This window comes from Cottoperca gobio, chromosome 22 (genome assembly GCF_900634415.1).
Source record: "Cottoperca gobio chromosome 22, fCotGob3.1, whole genome shotgun sequence".
Lineage (NCBI taxonomy): Eukaryota > Metazoa > Chordata > Actinopteri > Perciformes > Bovichtidae > Cottoperca > Cottoperca gobio.
The window spans coordinates 19,119,722-19,132,835 of record NC_041376.1 but is presented as its reverse complement, the minus strand read 5'-3'; positions in this window follow the sequence as shown (position 1 = coordinate 19,132,835).

Sequence of the window (13,114 nt, the reverse complement as noted above, 5' to 3'; positions counted from 1 at the left end):
ACAGTTGTAATGGACACAGGACTCATCCACTGGCATTACTGGTCTTTAAATGAAATGTTCTCCTGATCCAGTAATAGTGTTCACCATGTGCAGTCTAATTACTGGATTATTGATAATACTGTGCAGGTTTTGTATGACATTAGTCCAGATTGCTTGAAAGCAGCTAAGCCATTGTAGTGCATACTGTGCAGTCTGTATGTGCGTGTGTGTGTCGGTAGGATGCAACAGTGTGAAGTGGGGGAGGTTAAATCCCGGGTCTGAACATCTTGACAGCTCTGTTGCGAGGTGAGGATGGAAGATCATCTTTTCATGACACTTCTGCCACAGGGGTGTGTGTATTTCACCATTAATCCAATACTTTTAGCTAACTAGTTAAGACTACTAATTTAGTTCATTTGAATGAATCAGTATTTGAACTTTTTCTTCGCTATTGTTCGCTATAGAGCTGCAACGATTAGTCCACTAATAAATAAAACAGAAAATAGTTAATCGCCTACTATTTTGATAATCACTTTATAGTAAAAGGGCATTTTCTGTTTCTCTGTTTTATATTAAAGTGAATATCTTTGGGTCTTGGTCTGACACAACAAGACATTTAAATTGTATAGATCAAACGATTAATTGAGAAAATAATCGATAACGAAAATAATCTGCAGCCCTATTTCGCTATCCATTATCTATCATCATCACCATTACAACAGTTCAAATGGTTTGAACTGCTCTGCAATCTTTCCACGAACCCTTTGACAACAGCAAAAGTAACCTGCGCTCCCAGAACACCTGGATCACTATACTGCACAATAGTACACACTCCCAATTACTATTACCTATAATATGGTATTATATCATATATGAACAAATATTATACAATTGTACATCATTAACAGTTATAAGACTAACATATACTGTAGTTTGGCAAATTATTCAGAATCTAGTAAGGGGATGTTGGCCATTCTTGCAGCTACTGTGTGTGTGTGTGTGTGTGTGTGTGTGTGTGTGTGTGTGTGTGTGTGTGTGTGTGTGTGTGTGTGTGTGTGTTTGAATACTGTATGCATGTCTGCATACATAATACAATGCTCTCTCTCTGTCCCTTCATCCCTTCTTCCTCCCTTGCCTGAGGCAAAGATGGGGACTTGCCAAATACCACACACACACACACGCACACACACACACACACACACACACACACACACACACACACACACACACACACACACACACACACACACACACACACACATCGCCGGGCAAGTGCTGAGGAGAGGGGAGTTGTCATTTATCAACAAGGAACTTTGGCAGCTCACCGTTGCCATGGGAACTGTCTGTTGCAGAGGACTGGTTTTGCATCACAAGGTCCTCGAATGGCTCTAAAGCCTCGGAGATCCCACCCCTCCTCCACCCGCCTCACCTCCGTCTCTCACAGCTTCAAACATATTGTCAGGGTTTCTTTCTTTCTCCCAGTTCTGCTGTCTTCAACCTCAGAGACTGAAATCCTGCTTCAATCCCCAGTCAGGTGTTCTCATTAAGGGAGATCTGTTTCTGCTCTTTGATTTACAACAGCAACAAGATAAATAAATAGATAGAGAGATAGATAGATAGATAGATAGATATATATATATATATATATATATATATATATAGAGAGAGAGAGAGAGAGAGATAGATAGATAGATAGATAGATAGAAGATTAGATAGATAGATAGATAGATAGATAGATAGCTATATATATATCTATATTCTCTATATATTATAGAGAGAGAGAGAGCGAGCGCGCGCGAGCGAGCGAGGCTCGCTCGCTTGTAGCTAGCTCGCTCGCTCGCTCGATCGCTAGCGCGCGCGCGCGGCGCGCGCGCGACGCGCGCGCTCGCGCGAGGCGCGCGCTAGATCGCTCGCTCTCGCTCGATCTCTCGCTCGCTGTAGCGCGCTCTGCGCTCGCGATAGGGCTCGCGATAGCGCGATGAGAGATCGCTCGAGATAGATAGAGAGATAGATAGACAGATAGATAGATAGATAGATAGATAGATAGATAGATAGATAGATAGATAGATAGAGAGACAGAGAGACAGAGAGATAGATAGATGGAGAGATAGATAGATGGAGAAATAGATAGATGGAGAGATAGATAGATGGAGAGATAGATAGATAGACAGACCCGGGCAGCAGAGGCTGGCTCTCAGGATGTGGAACGTCACCTCTCTGTGGGGGAAGGAGCCGAAACTAATGCGGGAGGTGGAGCGCTATCAGTTGGATCTGGTGGGGCTTACCTCTAAGCACAGTCTTGGCTCTGGAACCGTACTCCTGGATAGGGGTTGGACTCTATTCTTCTCTGGAGTTGCCCAAGGTGTGAAGCGTCGGGCGGATTTGGGGATACTTACAAGCCTCCGGCTGAGCGCGGCTACGTTGGAGTTCACCCCAGTGGACGAGAGGGTCGCCTCCCTACGCCTTCGGGTTATGGGGGGGAAAACTCTGGCTGTTGTTTGTGCCTATGCCCCAAACAGCAGTTTGGAGTATCCGGCCTTCTTGGAGACCCTGAATGGAGCCCTGCAGGGTGCTCCAGTAGGGGACTCCGTAGTCTTGCTGGGAGACTTTAACGCGCACGTGGGAAACGATGGAGACACCTGGAGAGGCGGGATTGGGAGGAATGGCCTCCCTGATCTAAACCCGAATGGTCGTTTGTTGTTGGACTTCTGTGCTAGTCATAGAATGGCCATAACAAATACCATGTTCGAACATAAGGATGCTCATAAGTGTACATGGTACCAGAGCACCCTAAGCCAAAGGTCAATGGTGAATTTTGTGATCGTATCATCTGATCTGAGGCTGGTGGTGAGTTGGATCAAGGGGTGGGGGAAGACTCTGGACAGACCTGGTAAGCCCAAACGGGTAGTGCGGGTGAACTGGGAACGTCTGGAGGAAGACCCTGTCCTGGAGATCTTCAACTCACACCTCCGGCGGAGCTTTTCAGACATACCTGTGAAGGTTGGGGGCATTGAACCTGAGTGGGCGATATTCAAAACCTCTATTGCTGAAGCGGCGGTGGGAGCTGTGGTCTCAAGGTCTTAGGTGCCTCAAGGGGCGGTAACCCTCAAACACCGTGGTGGACCCCGGTGGTCAGGGAAGCCGTTCGACTGAAGAAGGAGTCCTTCCGGGTTATGTTATCCGGGAGGACTCTGAAAATAGTTGCATGGTACCGACGGACTCAAAGGGCGGCAGCCTCTGCCGTGGCAGAGGCAAAGCATCCGGTGTGGAAGAAGCTATGGAGAAGGACCATCGTCAATGTCCCTGTTGGAAGTCACTGAGGTAGTCAAACAACTCCACAGTGGCAAAGCCTCAGGGGTTGATGAGATCCGTCAAGAAATGCTGAAGGCTTTGGGTGTTGAGGGGCTGTCTTGGTTGACATGCCTCGCCAACATTGCGTGGAAGTTTGGGACAGTGCCTAGGGGGTGACAGACCGGGGTGGTGGTTCCCCTATTCAAAAAGGGGGACCAGAGAGTGTGTGCCAACTACAGGGGTATCACACTTCTCAGCCTCCCTGGTAAAGTCTACTCCAAGGTGCTGGAAAGGAGGGTTCGGCCAATAGTCGAACCTCTGATTGAAGAGGAACAATGCAGATTCTGTCCTGGTCGTGGAACAACGGACCAACTCGTTACTCTCGCAAGGATCCTGTAGGGGGCCTGGGAGTATGCCCAACCGGTCTACATGTGTTTTGTGCATCTGGAGAAGACGTATGACCGGGTCCCCCGGGTGATACTGTGGGAGGTGCTGCGGGAGTATGGGGTGAGGGGGTCACTTCTGAGGGCCATCCAATCTCTGTACGCCCAAAACGAGAGTTGTGTCCGGATACTCAGCAGTAAGTCGGACTCGTTCCCAGTGAATGTTGGCCTCCACCAGGGCTGCGCTTTATCGCCAATCCTGTTTGTGATTTTCATGGACAGGACATTGAAGTGTAGGCGTGGAGGAGAGGGGTTGCAGTTTGGTGGCCTGAGGATCTCATCGCTGCTCTTTGAAGATGATGTGGTCCTGATGGCGTCATCGGTCTGTGACCTTCAGCAGTCACTGTATCGGTTCGCAGCTGAGTGTGAAGCGGTTGGGATGAGGATCAGCACCTCAAAATCTGAGGCCATGGCTCTCAGCAGGAAACCGGTGGATTGCCTACTCCGGGTAGGGAATGAGCCTTTACCCCAAGTGAAGGAGTTCAAGTACCTCGGGGTCTTGTTCACGAGTGAGGGCACAATGGAGCAAGAGATTGGCCGGAGAATCGGAGCAGCGGGGGCGGTATTGCATTCGCTTTACCGCACCGTTGTGACGAAAAGAGAGCTGAGCCAGAAGGCAAAGCTCTCGATCTTCCGGGCGATCTTCGTTCCTACCTTCACCTATGGTGATGAAGGCTGGGTCATGACCGAAAGAACAAGATCACAGGTACAAGTGGCCAAAATGGGTTTTCTCAGACAGGTGGCTGGCGTCTCCCTTAGAGATAGGGTGAGAAGCTCAGCCATCTGTGAGAGACTTGGAGTAGAGCCGCTGCTCCTTTGCGTTGAAAGGAGCCAGTGGAGGTGATTCGCGCATCTAATAAGGATGCCACCTGGCCGCCTCCCTATGGAGGTGTTCCAGGTACATCCAGCTGGGAAGAGACCCCGGGGAAGACCCAGGACTCGGTGGAGAGTTTATATCTCCTCACTGGCCTGGGAACGCCTCAGGATCCTCTAGTCGGAGCTGGCGGATGTGGCCCGGAGAAGGGAAGTTTGGGGTTCCTTACTGGAGCTGCTGCCCCCACGACCCGACCCCAGATAAGCGGTAGACAATGGATGGATGGATAGAGATAGATAGAGAGATAGATAGATAGAGATAGATAGATAGATAGATCCCGTATTTTTCCTTCTATCCCGTTTTCCTCCCGTTTAAATATTTTCCCGTAATTGTCCCATATTTTTAACCTTTCAAAAAAAAAAAGGCCTAATTAAAAAAAGTGTACAGTGGTAAAGTGGACTCCAGTAAAGCAGGTGGCAGTATTATGTTTAACATGACCTGAAAAACGTTATCCGCCAGTAAACACACAGGAACAATAACACAGAAGGTGAAGACAAAAAGAGATGGATGAGACACAGTGAACGGGAGATAGATGGAGACGCAGTTGTACCTGCCAAAAAAGTTACAACTTTATGTAAGTAGTAGGAGGAGACCTTCCCTTATTTAATGAAAAGCAGAGTCTGGCAAACTCATGCTTTTTGTAAAGTGTGCCATTCAGATGTTAGCATTGCACACGGCGGAATAAGCGATGTTCGCCAGTCTGAATAATCGTCCAAGCACAAGCGGCACAAAACATACACTGTCAATGACTTCATTTGTGACAAGAACTGTGTTGGAGGCAGATCAAGTGACCAAAACTGAGGTAAAGATGTTAATGCTTTGCGCCAAAAATAATGTAGCTTTCAGCTTCTGCGATGATTTCAGTCGCAGTGTAGCGGACATGTGCAAAAGCCTTAACTCATAAAAACTCATCAAACATCAAATAAATTGATGATAATAACTAATAAATAAAATACATACATCTTCTAAACATGTCTGTACAAGTAATACATACTTTAAATAAACATGTATTTCCTGAATGTATATACCCGTCCCTTATGTGCTTACATTTACATTATATGGGGGCTGGTAAGGGGCTGAGAGCTGTGAAAGTATGGACAGAGTCCGCCAAAATAATTCCCTTATTTTGAAATTCCAATGTTGACAGGTATGAGATAGATAGATAGATAGAGAGATAGTTGTACCACTAGGTGGTGCACCTAGTGGTACGCCTAGACTACTAGGCGTACCACTAGACTACTAGGCGTACCACTAGACCACTAGGCTACCATCACCCAGCTACCATCTTAGACTACATTCTGGGCACATGTACACTCTGCTTAGTGCTACACTGTTTGCATCTAAGCTGCTGTTTAGGTTCAATTCAGAGAATTTATATATTAAACAATGGTTATTTACCTTAAAAAGGGGAAATGCCAAATGTTTGCTAAATCATTGTGTGGTAATGAAAATGTATTCAGTAGCCTTTTAATGATGTACCTCATAAATCATAACAGGTAGAGTACTGCAGGGATGACATATTGTTGTTGTCCGACCAGGAAGTTAGCATTGCTCCGGTTCCCTCAATAGAAAGTCAACGGCAATTTTCCATTGAATTTTTGATTATTGCAGAAAATAAGCTCTGTGACAAACACACGTTGATGATACTTACACGTTTTGTTCAGCAGGACAATATTCACAAATTACGTTTAGTAGTCTCTTTAGCCACTTGTTAGCAACCACAGGTTTTAAGACACACAGAAGCTTCAGAAATTCAAGAGTGGGGTATTTACTTATTTGTATTTATTTTATGGCATAGAACAAAACATTAAAATATGTTAAGTTTGTTAGAACCACAGACCGTATTTCACGCTAACTTAAAACTCATTCAAAAAAACCATTGACTTTGAGACGAGGAAGTGCTAAAATGCTGACTGATTTTCAGGTTTTAGGACTCATTCCTGCAGCTCTCTGTGGCTGTCCAGTATTGTACATCACAAAACATTAGCAGCTTAAAATACTGCAGTATTACTTGTCATATCTGAACCATATGCTGTGGTTGTGTCCACACATAGCACAATCTGTGACTATAGCATCTTCATTAAGATTTGGTTATTGTAATTGTCTTCAGGATATGGTATATATTTAATACAAGTACATGCACCTTACATGCAATTACATTCAAAAACCAAACTACTGTAAACATTATAAAAGTGAAGATCCTGAGCAATATCATAGATCAGATTAAAGATCAGCTGATATCTGAGAGGATTGGTTACCTATAACCAGAATGCACAGTCCTGTTAAACAACAAGGACTACAGCCATGATTTGCCCTCTGCAAAGGTTTACAAATTATTATGCCTGAATTTTTTATCCATGTCACAGCAGCTCAAGCCCAACAAGTCAATCCCCATAGGATCAATTTGATTCAGCTTACATAACAAACACGGCTCTCTGGCTGTTGTTGATGTTTCTGGGTCTCTCCCTGCAGCATTATGCGCCTGTATTTTCAGTGCAGAAAGAAGCTGTTGGTATTTGATAAACACTTGCAATGTGGAGGATGTCCTCAATCCTTAACTGTAAAGCACACTCCCTCTCCCCACCAGTCAATCTTTCACGGTATCAGGAACACGTTGTTTATGGATTGTGACTTGATATGAAAGAGATCAATTTTACTGGCTATGACACCTGATTTTTATGATTTGTGGTGTCTTTAACTAAAAACTGGATTGAGCATAAATCATCTTACTGGCCAAACTATGTATTTTCTGTCCCAAAGCAGAGAATGTGTAAATGCAATGAAAACAACCCACAAGCTTATTATGGATGGATTTGAAATAAAATAAAGTACTAGTCTTTATTGACTGATTACTTTGGAATAAAGTGTGTTATTGCCCCATTTAGCTATTTGCAAAATAGCCCAAGAGCAGTGCTGCAATGAAGTCTGTATAAGTTAAATGTCTAATGATGATAACCTTTTAGTTTTTTGCACTGATATTATGCTATAAATATAGAAGAAATAGGAGGCAGCATTTCACCTCTACTACTGGGTCAATACAACCAAAATATACAGTCAACAATTATCAAATACTACTAAATAACAGCAGGGCAAGAATACGTGAAATTTGCTGAAAAACTGCTGTAACTCTGAGAACTGGTCAAAATAACAAACAAAACAAAACTGCTTCACCCGGAAGGAAGCGTGCAGTGGCTTGAGTTAGCGACTGTGGTGGCGATGAGGATGAGTCAAGGGGAGCGAGTCTTTCTGCCACAAACTATCAAAGCATACAGGGACCATGGATGTTGCTTAATGGCTGCTGGATGTGTAAATAGATGACTGTTTGCTAACGCGTTAAACATATCAACTGTTTTTATTGGAAAAAAGAAAATACCGCAGACTTGCACAATTGCGTAATTTTGACAACATTTGTTTAACTTCAACTTCATTTGTTTACTTATCATCTTCTTTAAAATTCTAATCTCCTACAATTGTGAACTTCCAAAATGACAGTTTCCAGACTGATAGTGTGGTATATGTTTCTTTGTGGTAATATGCTACTTTTTTAACTTGTAGATCACAAATGTAACACAACTATCATTTAACCTCATTGCTCAAGGTCGCAGTTATCAGATGTAACATTGATTACACTTTAACAAAGGTTCGTTAGCAGTCTTTGTGCTGCCAGGATAATCATTTAAATAAAATAAGGAGACAAACCTTAGTTGACATTTATGATCTGTGACATTTATTTTCTCCTTTTATCAGTGTTTAATTGCTGTTAAAAAGAACTTGTGTCAATGCTGTTGTGACATTGAAGCTAGGTTTTAAGAGGGAGTAGATTAGCCTAGTATGAAGGGAAAGCAGGCAAAGGCCAAACCTTGTCTGGAGATTGATATCTTTGGCAACAATTCACAAGTTTCCTGTCAAGGCCCTGAATCACTCCTTGTTGCAACATGCAGCGGCATCAGTGGGCTGATGGACCTGAAAGAAAGAATGAGGTTAAACGTTGGAGGAGGGGAGAGAACCGCCTGAGTGCATCTACAACATGTCCTCCTTTAACCTTGTTCTATATCTGTTCTGCCGCATCCCCGTTTTTCCTGTCCACCAACTGTACAACTGGGATCTCTCCACCCCTGAAGTCCTGTTACGTCCTGATCTGCACTATGATCTCTTTGACTGTAAAATAAATAGGTAATCAGGAAGTGACAGATATGTGAAAAACTGCCGATAGAGACCTAGAAACCCTTTATGTGACGATGTTAGCTTTGATCGAACCCTTTAAGTCTTTCCCTGCTTTTATGAACTGTTTTCCCTCTTCACTTCTGACTTTCAAATGTCAACCCTTTTTTTTCCTTTTTGGATGCATTTATCATACAAGGCAAGCCAGGTCATCTGTGTCTGATTAATGCCAGTCTCCGGTCTCTTGGCTCGTTGTCTCCGACCCAAAGCAAAGTTTGACTCGAAATGCAGCGATTGTGTTTTGAAGCGCATATGGTGCAACCGAGCTGAAAGATGGTGCAGACAGAAGGAATTTAGCGGGGCATTTTAACAACATACAACAGTAACTGGATTGTAAACATCATTCGACATGTCCAGTGGTCAAATCATCACCAAACATCTCCCTTTACCCCCTTTAACTGGGAGCTTGTGAGAGCAGTATACAGTTGAGCTAGATTTTAACATTATAGATAACAGTTTTAGAATTGTGCATCCACTTCACCAGATCAGAAGATGGATAGCTTTCATGTCTGTACGCTAGTCTGGCTATGCCTAAAGGTAAAACAAATCTGCCTACTAGTAGTTTTGAATCTCACAATCTCGTTTGTTTAATTCAAACAAAAACTCAAGTGTAAAAGCTACAAATTGCTAATAACCTAACTGGGTGCTAGCTATAGCATCATGTTTAGCGTAGACGTGAGAGTGGTATCAATCTTTTTCAAATTCTCGGCAAGAAAGTAAATAAGCATATTCTGCAATATGTCTCAGTATTCCTTGAAAAGTTTGAGCTAAATATGGTTTGGTAAAAAAACGTTGAGCATGCATAAAGGAGCGCAGCAGTATTTGCCTCCTTCGAGCGGACTATTTTTGATCAGATTTTATCGTAGCACCTTATAGACGGTTAGCATCAGTATGTTTACAGGCTGTCCAAAATGTCAAGGAACATGAGGCTGGGAATTAGCTTGAATTAAATGCTTGTTATCTATGGGGCTGAAAGTGCACGCTTTCTGCCATCAGTGACCATGTGTGACCCATAGAGCTGCCCTGCACCTTGGAGTTATAAAGACCGCAGGTTCTGTCTTGAGGAGAAAATAAGAACGTCCGGCTGTTTTTCGGTTTTATTTACAGCTGAAATGTCTACAAAGAATTATTTCACATGCAATTAAAAATGTTCACACACAACTCATCCAAGTCACCACTGGCTGTATCCAGATGATTCTAAAGAAAGCCTCAGTCAGATCTCTGCGTGTGCCAGCATTCATCATATTAAAGGAAATGACTCAGATGGCCCTCTGACTCATTTCTACTGCTCCTCTCAGCCTCAAATAACCTGAAACTCCAGACTCCAATTGGCACGCAAGTTAAATTCTTATTAGCTGGCTTCTTTGTCTCCTGTGTTTTTGTGGTTTAGCTTAGAATTATGGTTCCCAGTGTAGCCACAGTCCACACAGTCCAGACAAACAAGATCCTGATGCGCTTGCATCAGGATAGGTCGAAAGTACATTGTTGAACCTTATACGATACCATTATAGAAAACCCAATGATAGAGTTGTCATTCCAGCCTTGAACACTTTCTTTTACTTCTATAGAAAATGGTAAATTACTGAGATTATTGGGTCTTTTTCTCTTTATTCACTGTTATTAATAAACAGAACCAATAAGAAAATTGTCCAAACTCCTTTTCACAGCAACTTGCACCAGTTATTCTATGCTTTCATCTTATTTCAGTTTTACTCAAACCACTACCATTGCATTCATTTCAAGAAGAGGGCTGGAAACATGTGCTATTTAGTCTTATCACTGTTATCACTCCCACTCATAACCAGGGTTTGAATTAAAGCCATAGAGAAAATACCTCCTACGTATTAATTTACCAGTGAAAAGACATTTAAAAAGCAATGTTACCTAAAGAAAAGAGGAAAGAGATTAAAAACAGCTCTAATGTGATTTTCCAGTGGCTTTACGAAATGCATCAACAAACTGTTGTAGAGCAGAAAGGGGCTTTGTTGACACCCTCTGCACATTCAAAACACATGCAGTGTGGTTAAATCAAAACAAAGTTTTCTGGCCTTCCTGGGAACACAAATCATGCTTTTAATTTCCAATAAAAGGAGAACTTCTCATCTTGGAGCGGAGAGTCAAAGAGAATAACTTCCCACAGTCCAAACAAACACAATTTATGACAAAAGAGGTCCAAAGTCTGACCACAATTCTTAATTTATGGAAGATGGTAGTTGAAACAAAAACTAAAATCCCACTACAGAACTTTCCTCTGGTAGTATAAGTACATAGCAACCGAGCAGTTGGATGAAAACATTGTGTCTGTTCAGTCTATTTCAGAGAGAAGATGTAACACATTCTAAATGTCTCTACAAGCAACTGACTACACATTACTAACAAACATAAAGTTATGACAGAATATGATGAGTCAGGTATGGTTTCAGGCCAATAAGCAAGATCTGAGGAAGTGTCTTTGTTTGGGATAACACTATAGGACAATCTGCAGGTTGATTTAGCGAAACTCAATCAGTCAGTCAGTGAATGTGAAGGCCTTTTCACCGACAGTGAAAGAACAGATTCATTCGTGTTGGCAGTCGCCCCCTCCAACAGATGAACGGCCTTTGTTGATGTGGAAGTCACTCAGTCTCAAAACATTAGCCTTCAAATGGAATGAGATGACCTGGTCCGACCTCCACAGACTGGTGTTTAAGTGCTGTGACCCTAGCCAGCTTTACTTACTAGCTTCTGATTATGGATCAACAAAACTTGTATTGTATATACAATTTACATTCATTATTATTTAAGTGCCATTTCACTGACTGTTTATTGGCAAAAGCTGAAACATCCTATTTTATTATGCAGGTGCAAGTGAGACGCTACAGCTCTAACCAGCTTGTTCACTTCCATTTACAACACAGATTAGTCTATATAGAAAAATGCCTGTAGAATAACTTTCTGCTTTAGAATACCATCCAACTTCAGCTGTTTAGTCTAGGAATTAAAACAATTGTGTTGTCTTTCTGTCCAGATTGCAGACTTTCAGTATTATGAATACTAAATTCGGATAGAAAATAATTGTATAATATATGAGCATTACTTTTGTTTACTTCATGGTGAGTTCACCACTTGACCTACTCTATAATGTTTAATGGCTCAGAGTGTAAGCTTTGCTCACATCCTTCCTAAATGTTTCAAACCTGTGGAAACCTTGAGCTTCTGCAGGAGTGACCTGCTAGGAGGAAAAACTTCTCTCTATGAAAATGTTATGTGACGATGTCCATACGTGTGTGTGTGTGTGTGTGTGTGTGTGTGTGTGTGTGTGTGTGTGTGTGTGTGTGTGTGTGTGTGTGTGTGTGTGTGTGTGCCTGTGGTGTGTAAGGGCGGATTGTGCTCAACTGTATGCCATTAAGAGAGCTCAGCATGTGGCAGCAGTTAGGAGAGAGTGAGTGTAGTTTCACTAGTGTGGAGAAATGGATATCCAACCCCCGCCCCATATCCCTCTCTTTGGGCAAACACTTCCCCGCTCTCTTTGGGACCCACAAAAGCCTCCGAACAATAGACACAGTGTAGTCAGGACTGTCCCTGAAATCACCACAGCGAGAGTTTGCCCGTGTGTGTCTCCTTTGTGTGCACAAGAGTTACACTTTCCATGTGTGTTTGTGTGTGAACATGACATCTATATGTTCATTTCTACATGCGAGCAGGTTTGTTTGCTCGTGTGTGAAGACTGTGGCATTTTCTCAGAGAACTGAAGACACATTCTTTGAGCAGAGGGCGGCCCAGAGGAAGCAGAGGGGCTTTTTAGATGCTATGACAAGGTCGCTGTTTAACCTGCAGAGCCTGGCTGTTATTTCTGTCTAACCTGTGGCGAGCTGGCAACACTCTGAAATGAATCTGGAAGACCACTGGGAGGAAAACCAAATGGAGGGCATGAATGAGAAGTTGGGGCAGAGTGATAGACACATGCAGAAAGAGAGCGAGACCTCACACACCAAAAATCTTTAGAGGCTAACTAAAGAAAAAACAAAGCACACAGGGGGTTGTAAAGAAGCCTGAGAGTCATAACTGTCAAGAACACCTCTGGTTTACACACATTCACTGAATGTTGGGTTTGAGTGAGTTAATGTGTTTCTATTGATGTGTGTCTTAGGTGTATGTGTGTGTGTATGTGTGTGTATGTGTGTGTGTCTGTCCGTGTACAGTAAGGCCACAGCACAGTTTATTGAGCTATAACTGCCAGACAACCTACAGTAGGGGGTTTGGCTGACACACTCACAGATGAAGAACAAAAATCCACACTCCTCAGTCTGTGAAAAATACATTCTGA